Here is a 9860-nt window from a genome sequence, read left to right as displayed (position 1 = left end):
GTTTAACATAAAAAAATTATTAACTATAATGGGGTTGGAATAATGAGGGACTGGATAGTATAGATGTTGTTATACTTCTCCTGAAAAGAAAAATAAATATTTTATGCTCTGAGAAGGATTTGCAGCTACTCAACCCTGCTGTTGTAAATGCGAAAGCAGCCATAGATAATATTTGAACAAATGTGCTCAAATGTTATTGTGTTTACGGTTCAAATGTTACTCCGTTCCAATGACACTCTATTTACAAAAACAAACAGTAGGCTGGATTTCGTCTGTGGGTCATGGTTTGCCAACCTGTGTGCTAGTGAGAAGAAAAGAGAACTCTTAAAAAGATAAAAAGGGCCAGGCACGGTGGCTCACACATGTAACCCCAGCACTTTGGGAGGCCTAGGTGGATGGATCACTTGAGGTCAGGAGTTTGAGACCTGCCTGCCCAACATGGTGAAACCCCATCTCTACTGAAAATACAAAAAAATTAGCTGGGCGTGGTGGCAGACACCAGTAATCCCAGCTACTTGGGAGGCTGAGGCAGGAGAATCGCTTGAACCTGGGAGGCAGAGGTTTCAGTGAGCCAAGATCGTGCCATTTCACTATAGCCTGGGCAACAAGAGCGAGATTCCGTCTCAGGGAAAAACAAAAAGATAGAAGGCTGGATGTGGTGGCTCATCCCTGTAATCCCAACACTGGAAAGCCAAGGCGGGAGGATCACCTGAGCCCAGAAGTTCGAGACCACCCTAGGCAACCTAATGAGACCCTGTCTCGACCAAAAATTTAAAAAATAAATTAATTAACAAAAGAAATTTTTAAAAAATAGGCAGTGTACTGGTGTGTGCCTTTGATCCCAGCTACTCTGGAAGCTCAGCTGGGAGGATTTCTTGAGCCCACCAGGTTGAGGCTGCAGTGAGCTGTGATTGTGCCACTGCACTCCTGCCTGGAAGACAGAGCAAGACCCTATCTCAAAAAAAAAAGAAAAAAAAAAAAAAAAGAGAGAGAGAGAGAAAGAAAGTTATGTGTATGTAAAAAATCTTCACCTTTTTAAAGCTTTTTTTTTTTTGAAGTAATCAAAAAACAGTAAGTCACAGGAATTACCTTCATAAAACATTTAGAAAAATTTTAAGCTAGTTACTAAAAAGTAAAGAAAAAACTTTTGTAATATGATTGTTTTGCTTTATTGGAACTCTATTTAGATAACCTGGAAGATAAACTCAATTGGATTTAGGCTGGGCACAGTGACTCATGCCTGTAATCCCAGCACTTTGGGAGGCTGAGGTGAGCAGATCATGAGACCAAGAGATCGAGACTATCTTGGCCAACATGGTGAAACCCTGTCTCTACTAAAAGTACAAAAAGCTGGGCTGGTGGCACGCACCTGTAGTCCCAGCTACTTGGGAGGCTGAGGCAGGAGAATCGCTTGAACCCGGGAGGTGGAGGTCGCAGTGAGCTGAGATGGTGCCACTGTACTCCAGCCTGAAGAGAGAGCAAAAAAAAAAAAAAAAAAAAAAGAATACTTGGATTTAATTAAAATACAGGAAGAGTGTGTCCAGGGTTATGAACATACACTTTATTTTTGAGGAAAGTAAACAAGGAAACTTGTATCTTAAGCAGGACAATAAATATATCTTAGTAACAGCATCAAAAGTCCCCTGGTTATAGGGAATCATTTAGACGTATTGAGAAAAGCCAAGACTACAGAATCAAGTTACATTAGAGGAAAATGGTTTTGTTCCAGACCTGGGAGGCAGAGGTTGCAGTGAGCCGAGATCATGCCACTGCACTCCAGCCTGGGTGACAAAAGCAAAATTTCATCTCAAAAAAAAAAAAAAAAGAAAAACCCGAAGATTACAGAAGGTGACAAAAAGGTTGAAGGAGAGGACTATCATTTCAACCAAGAAAAAGATGTATCTTTTTAGGGGTATAAAGAACGAACAACAATGACTCATGACTTGGGAATGATGTGCAGCGAGGTATAGCACAAGTAGAATTTTTTGAGATATAAATTTGAGAAGTTTTAGAAAAGAAATAGGTTGTAGAATATAAAATCAAAAGCTCTTATAATTCACTAGGAGCAAATTTACACTTTAAGACAGTGTTATTTTAACATAGAGAACCAAAATCTCAATCTTTAGAAACACTTGTAACTTCTTTTTGATTATAGCCAACTTATTCACATATAAATGTTAAAGAACTTTATTATTATTATTATTATTATTATTTGAGACAGAATCTCTGTTGCCCAGGCTGGAGTGCAGTGGTACTATCTTGGCTCATTGCAACCTCCACCTTCTGGGTTGAAGCGATTCTCCTGCCTCAGCCTCCTGAGTAGCTGGGACTACGGGCATGTGCCACCATGCCCGGCTACTTTTTGTATTTTTAGTAGAGATAAGGTTTCACCATTTTGGCCATGCTGTTCTTGAACTCCTGACCTTGTGATCCGCCCGTCTCGGCCTCCCAAAGTGCTGGGATTACAGGCGTGAGCCACTGCGCCAGGCCTATTATGATTTCTATAGACTATTTATGATGTGTTTGAACTTTTGTTTTGTCCTACACTTTTTCTTTTATAATTAACCAGTCATTTTGCTTTAGGAAAATAATTTACCATGCAATAAATTATTATCATGCAGTGGCATGATCAGCTCACATAACCTCAACTCCTGGGCACAAGCAATCCTCCCTCCTCAGCTTCCTGAGTGGCTAGGACTACAGGCAAGTGCCACCATGCCAGACTAGTTTTCAAATTTTTGTGGAGACAGTGTCTCACTATGTTGTAGAGACAGTGTTTCACTATGTTGCTTAGGCTGGTTTTGAACTCCTGGTCTCAAATGATCCACCTGCCTTGGCCTCCCAAAGCATTAGGATAACAGGCATGAACAACTGTGCTCAGCTTTTTAAAAAATTTAATATATATATATATATATATATTTTTTTTAAATGGAGATGAGATCTCATTATGTTGCCCAGGCTGGTCTCAAACTCCTGAGCTCAAGTGATTCTCCCACCTTAGCCTCCCAAAGTGCTAGGATTACACATGTGAGCCACCATGCCTGGCCTGTGTTCAGTTTTTAAAGTTTTTTTCTATTAACCATTTTTATAGCCTGTGAATGTCAGATATTTACCTAAGCAAGAACTTTAAAGTTAAATATATAGGTATTTTGTGGATAACTCAGAAGGTTTAGCTGTATTTCTTAAACCAACAATATTAAATTAGTCTTATCAAAAATCACACAAAGATTATTTTGATTTGGCTGGGTTCATAGTTTTATACCTTTGTGCCAAATCCTGGCACTGTAAAATATTTAATAAGACAAGTATAAATCTGATCATAAATCTAGGCAAATATGTATGTTGACAATTTTGAAGACATTTTAATATTTATTTTACTAATAATTTTAAAGCCAGTTTATTTATTAAAGAATTACTTAAGTCATGTGAACTTGGAAAACCTTTGGGCTTACTAATTTATGAGTGCTCATTTATTTATAAGTCAATTGGGTATCATGTAGATACAACATATAACATATTACATGTATATATGTAAAAACATATAAGTACACATATATATATGCACAAATAGAAATCCTATACCTTTATTTTTTTATTTGCTTTTTGAAACAAGGTCACACTCTGTTGCCCAAGGTAGAGAGCAGTGGTGTGACCATGGTTCACTGCAGCCTTGACCTCCCAGGCTCAAGTGATCCTCCCACCACAGCCTCCTGAGTGCCTGAGACTACACATGCATGCCACCAAGCCCAGCTAACTTTAAAAAAAATTTTTTTTTTTGTAGAGTCAGAGTCTCACTGTATTGCCAGGGCTGGTCTTGATCCTCCTACCTTGGCCTCCCAAAGTGCTGGGACTGCTGGCATGAGTCACCTCACCTGGCCCTTATAGCTTTCATTTTAGAATTTTAGTCATGAGATAGTAATACAAACTCACCAGTTTATAAAAGATGGTTGGATCTGAAGTATTTCTGGAAAAAATTGGGACCTATTAGTTCACATGGCTAAATTTTATTTGTCCCAATAGGTAATCTAATGAAGGCTGTGAGCCAAAGGTTTTGGGTAGTTTGATGGCAGTTTTATTTTTAAAATCTTTTATCCTTTTATTCAGTTTCAGATAAGTTTAGAGTTAGATTTTTAATGTTAACATTTTAGCTTGAACTGGCTGAATTGCATAAGAAAAACAAAACTTCTAAGTCTTCTTAAGTTAGTAATACTACAAACAGTGAGCTTTATCTCAACACAAGTAGGAAAGTCAGTAGTTTAAAAGTAGGCAGAAAAAATATATAGAGGTAGACAAAGAACTTAGAAGATCCTACATGTTAGCTCTATAGTTCTGGGTGGACCACTTGAGTTCTAATCTGTCTATTAAGACGTGCACAACAATGAGCCATAATATATATCTAGCTAGAGTCTCAGAAAACCCAGTATGTCTTTTTTTATTTTTCTGAGACAGAGTCTCACCCTGTTGCCCAGGCTGGAGTGCAGTGGCATGATCGCAGCTCATTGCAACCTCTCCCTCCTGGTCTCAAGTGATCCTCCCACCTGAGCCTCCCTAATAGCTGGGACTACAGGTGTGTACCACCATGCCTGGCTAATTTTTGCATTTTTGGGGTAGAGATGGGGTTTTGCCATGTTGCCCAGGCTGGTCTCGAACTCCTAGACTCAAGCATTCTTCCCACCTTGGCTTCCCAAAGTGCTGGGATTACAGGCGTGAGACACTGTGCTTGGCCTGGCATGTCTTAATGTTTGAGAATCTCATTTTTTAAATATTAATCTCTCGGTTTAGAAAAAAATTGTTGGATTTGTATTTTTATGATCTCAGTAGCTCTATTCTCATTCTGCAGTTGTTTTGATTGTTCCCCTTGTTTTAAATTTAAATATATGTCTCCCTTTTGAGGGGAGGAAACGTGTGTATGGTGAAATTTTAAAAATCTCTGCCTAAGAGGTGTATGGGAGCCAGGAGAACAAACAGGAAGTGCTGAGTTCAGATCACAAGGGTTGAAGGAGGAGGAGGAGCTGGAGGCAAAAAGGAGAAAGCCTCCTAAATCATTAAAATTTACAAATCGTTTCACATATCGTTTTTACCTCTTGAATTGAGGCATTTTTAAAATAATTTTTTTAGAAGCTTGTAGGTGTTATTGGAAGTAAATCTTCCATTCAATTTGTCTGGATCTAAAACCAACTTTTTTTCAATTGTGTGTGCAAATAAATTATCTTAGGCATTTTCGGAACATATCCATTTTGGCTACTGCTGCTTATAACCATCCTGGATTAGGTGGATCTACTACTTATCTAGGCACTCGCAAGTGGAAGGATGGTAAGTATTATACATAAAACTCAGCAGGTGTCTTAGAGGGCACTTCCCATCTAAGCTTTGTGTGAGTCAAGTTATGAAGTGGAGTAAGAGTGCCCTCATGAGACTGGAAGAGGAAAAAGCTAAGGAAAGGTCTCACCCCAAATCACCAGGGAAACAATTTACAGAGCTTCTATTTTACCCTGCCCTAGAATTTAACAAAAACCCTTATCTTGAATTCATAGCAGCAGCTCTCATTCTGAGACAGTCATTGTACCACGTAGCCAAGGAGGAAACCAGCTTTAATAAACCAGGGGCATCGAAGTCCAGCAACACAACGCATTTTGTGCTGGCACATGCACGAAGGTTGGAAGCAGGTCTAGGTAGTCCAGGGAGGTCACTCTGAGATCCTGTCAGCTGTGCCATTTTGTTGATGGAAATTAAGGCTGCTGAGGCAGAAATAAATTGATAAAGGTTTATTGGAAGCCAAATGTGAGGATCAATGTGGAAAGACACACTAATAAAGCTGGGTGTATTCCGAAGTCTGTTGTTACAAGTTGGAATGATTTTATAAGAAAGTTTAGGAGAAGGGAGGGGGACTCTTCATACTGGAGTTGTCCTTTTTCATTGAAGGGCACAATACAGAGGTTACAATCATTGGCTAGAGATGACAACATACAAGTTCAAATGTCCATGTTTAAGACAATCAGTAACACTTCATGATTTAGAAACAAATAAATGTCCTTTTCAGTGTCCATAGGTTACATATTAATGTGTACATCAACAGTTTGAGGAACTCTTAATAAGATTTGAGAGACTCATCATAAGATTCTTTACTCAGAAATGGGATGTAAGCCATGAATCATAAGACTTGCCCCAGGTGGGCTAATTTGGAAGACTGCCAAACGTGACCTGCAGGTTATCACAGTTAAATGCAATGTGGGGTCCTGAATTCAATCTTGGACCAGAAATAGGACATTAGTGAGAAAACTGGTGAAATTAGAATAAAGCCATTAGTTTAGTTAGTGGTGTTGTACCAATGTTAATTTCCTGGTTTTGATCATTGTTCTAAGGTTATTTAAAATGTTGACATTTGGGAAAGCTGAGTGAAAAGTATGCGGGAATTTTTTGTATTATTTTTGCAGCTTTTTCTAATATTTCAAAATAAGATGTTTTAAAAAACACATTTGATCAGCCATGATAGAGGAAAGGCTGAATTATCTTTTTATCTTTTTTATTTTCACTACAGAAAATGATATTTACAAAATAATTTTTATAGGAAGAGGCCCTCAAAAACTATGCAGCCAAAAATATAAGAAAAAATATCATTAAGTGTGTCAAGCAGTTAATTAATAAAGATACAGCCAGGTGCAGTGGCATGTGCCTATAGTTCCAGTAACTTGGGAGGATGAGGTGGAAGGATCCCTTTAGCCTAGATCCTCTGGGCTTGTAGTGTGTTGTGCCAATCAGCTGTTCACATTAAGTTCAGTATCAATATAGTGACTTCCTGGGAGCAGGGGACCACCAGGTTACCTAAGGAGGAGAGAACTGGCCCAGGTCAGAAACAGAGCAGGTCAAAATACAGGTGCTGATCAGTCGCAAGATAGTGCCTATGAACAACCACTGCACTCCAGCGTGGGCAACACAGCAATACATGTCTCTAATTTTAAAAATAAAATAAAAATATGATGTCATTTTCTGAATTTTGTGATATTTGTAGTGTGAACCCAGAAAATTTGTGACAGGTCTCAGTTAATTTACAAAGTTTATTTTGCCAAGGTTGAGGATGTGCCCCCATGACACAACCTTCAGAGGTCCTGACAACATATGTCCAAGGTAGTCAGAGCAAGTTCGGTTTTATACATTCTAGGGAGACATGAGACATCAATCAACATATGTAAAATGAACATCGGTTTGGTCTGGAAAGGCGGGACAACTCGAAGCAGGGAGGGGGCTTCCAGGTCGCAGGAAGGTGAGACACAAACAGCTGCATTCTTTTGAGTTTCTGTTTAGCCTTTTCAAAGGAGGCAATCGGATATGCATTTATCTCAGTGAGCAGAGGGACGACTTTGAATAGAATGTGAAGCAGGTTTGCCCTAAACAGTTCCTAGCTTGAATTTCCCTTTAGCTTAGTGATTTTGGGGGCCCAAGGTCTTTTCCTTTTACATTTTCTCCATGCTTTAAAAAAATTTTCTGGAGAAAGCATTTTAGAAGAAAATGAGTCTCTGGTCCCAGCTTTTGTCTGATCTCTCATGGTTAGGATGGTTTTTTCCTAGACAGGTAGGTTCTAAGTTATTAGGAAAGCTCATTGTTAGAAGGTTGTGAAGTCTTATGTCCTGTGAAGAGAAATTAGGGGGAGGAAGGGATAAAAACAACAGTAAACCAAAGAAAAATCTTGGAAAATTGATATAGGCCATTACTCTGTAGTCCATACATCAGTAATCAGGTATGAAAGTGGTTTATGTGTGTGAATAGGTTGCTGTTATTTTCTTCTGAAGTTTAAGTTGTCTAGCTTCAGTTTGCAGAGCTTTACAAAAGCACAACTTAATTGTTAGTGACTCCAAAATAGGAAAAATGGGGAAAAAAGAAGGAAAAAAATTGAAAACATTATTTTGAAGACTAGTTGCCAAGTAAAATTAGAATTCAGTCCAAACTGTAGAAAACAATAAAAATTGCAAAACATTAGGCAAGACTAAAATCTAACGATCGGTGTATCATACTTTTTGAAACAATTTTTTCTCTCTCCAGTTTCCCATTTTTACTAAAGACAAATTATGGTATATCTTTTTTGCTTTATTATACTTGGCCTAATTATTTGTATACAGTGAAGCAAGAATATATATATATATATATATATATATATATTATGAGCTTTTTTTTGAGATGGAGTCTCACTCTGATGCCCAGGTTGGACTGCAGTGGCGTGATATCGTCTCACTGCAACTTCTTTTTTTTTTTTTTTTGAGACGGAGTCTTGCTCTGTCGCCCAGGCTGGAGTGCAGTGGCCGGATGTCGGCTCACTGCAAGCTCCGCCTCCCGGGTTTACGCCATTCTCCTGCCTCAGCCTCCGGAGTAGCTGGGACTACAGGCGCCCGCCACCTTGCCCGGCTAATTTTTTGTATTTTTAGTAGAGACGGGGTTTCACTGTGTTAGCCAGGATGGTCTCGATCTCCTGACCTCGTGATCCGCCCGCCTTGGCCTCCCAAAGTGCTGGGATTACAGGCTTGAGCCACCGTGCCCGGCCCTCACTGCAACTTCTACCTCCTAAGTTCAAGTGATTCTCCTGCCTCAGACTCCCAAGTAGCTGGGATTACAGGTATGTGCTTTCACACCCAGCTAATTTTTGTATTTTTAGTAGAGATGGGATTTCACCATGTTGGCCAGGCTGGTAAGAATAATTATTTTTTACATAGGCTTTTAAATTTGGCTTTGATGAAACTGTGTTCTGTAGAAAAAATCTCAGATAAGACTTCTTTAAAGCTGAGCCCAGCCGTTGATTTGTGCCATCAAATACCTATGAATTGAGTTAACCTCTCCTCTTGAGGTTCCAAGGTAAACTTGGGGCTCCTGGGCCTGTCAGAAAATGACATTCTTTACCTACCACAGGTCAGGAACCCTGTACAGGGGCTGTGTAGATAAAGGTGAAGAGGCCAGTTTTTCCAAGGGGCTATCTTGGCTCCCTAAGTCAAGTTTGATTCCAAGGGAAATCACACCATTCCAGTCAAAGTCTTAATAAAATAACCAGTTTCTCCAATTTTGTCCTGTTACAAATGAAAACAAATTCTTACTGCACTTATGTAAATAACTGTATTGTTATAAGTAAAAATATTCACAAATAGTTTCCAAATTCTGGGGAAATTATGCGGAGAGAAACAAATATGCTCCAAGTTTTGTTCATGGGAGTATACTTTACTCAATTGCTAAAAGCTGTAAATAGCTTAAAAGAAAAGTTTTCTTTACTCTGAAAAACAAAGCATCAGCAATGTTTTAAGCAAAAAGTTAAAAAGATTACTTTAGTCTTCTATCAGTTTAGTTTACACAGTTAACTCCTGTTCTGCTTGATATTTTTGAACACTTCAGCTCTCCATGAGAGTCCTGAAAATTTTTTCCTCTATTCTAAGGTCACAATCTCCAAAGTTATCAGAAACCTGCATTTAAGAACACCTGTTAGAGCTCTATAGCTGATTATAAAACCACCTTCTAATGAGGACCAAAACAAGACAGTTGTCTGTGGATAATGAAAGGTTTTAGGGCAGCCATAAAGAAACAATTGACAAGGAAATTTGTTATCTCTGTGGCATATGATAATTTAACATAACAATTATAATTATTACTGATAATGTACACTAAGTCATATCAGAATTATAGGAGTTTCCCATGATTTTGGAACACATACCAGTAACATATTTATACAAATATAGCCCAAAGAAAACCAAACACCATTTCATATTTGACTCTGCTTCCTGTATAATTTTTATACCAAATAAGCCAAATATGTCATTTTTGGACTCTAGGGAATCTACTAATAATATATATATATATATATATATATATATATATATTTTTTTTTT

General features: G+C 38.4%; 1 protein-coding gene across 1 annotated transcript in view; it reads left to right on the top strand.

Annotated features, from left to right (window-relative positions):
• The first annotated feature begins 2653 nt into the window (after nucleotides 1–2653).
• RDH12 (retinol dehydrogenase 12) overlaps nucleotides 2654–9860 on the top strand; it is a 33987-nt gene continuing 26780 nt past the window's right edge. Inside the window, exon 1 of the mRNA XM_023182410.1 lies at nucleotides 2654–2703. The gene's annotated coding sequence lies outside the window, so the exon portion shown is untranslated. The remainder of the gene's footprint in view (nucleotides 2704–9860) is intronic.

The sequence above is a fragment of the Piliocolobus tephrosceles genome, chromosome 6 (assembly GCF_002776525.5).
Source record: "Piliocolobus tephrosceles isolate RC106 chromosome 6, ASM277652v3, whole genome shotgun sequence".
In the NCBI taxonomy this organism is placed as follows: domain Eukaryota; kingdom Metazoa; phylum Chordata; class Mammalia; order Primates; family Cercopithecidae; genus Piliocolobus; species Piliocolobus tephrosceles.
The sequence above is the reverse complement of the archived record's forward strand: the minus strand, read 5'-3'. Positions and strand labels throughout refer to the sequence as shown.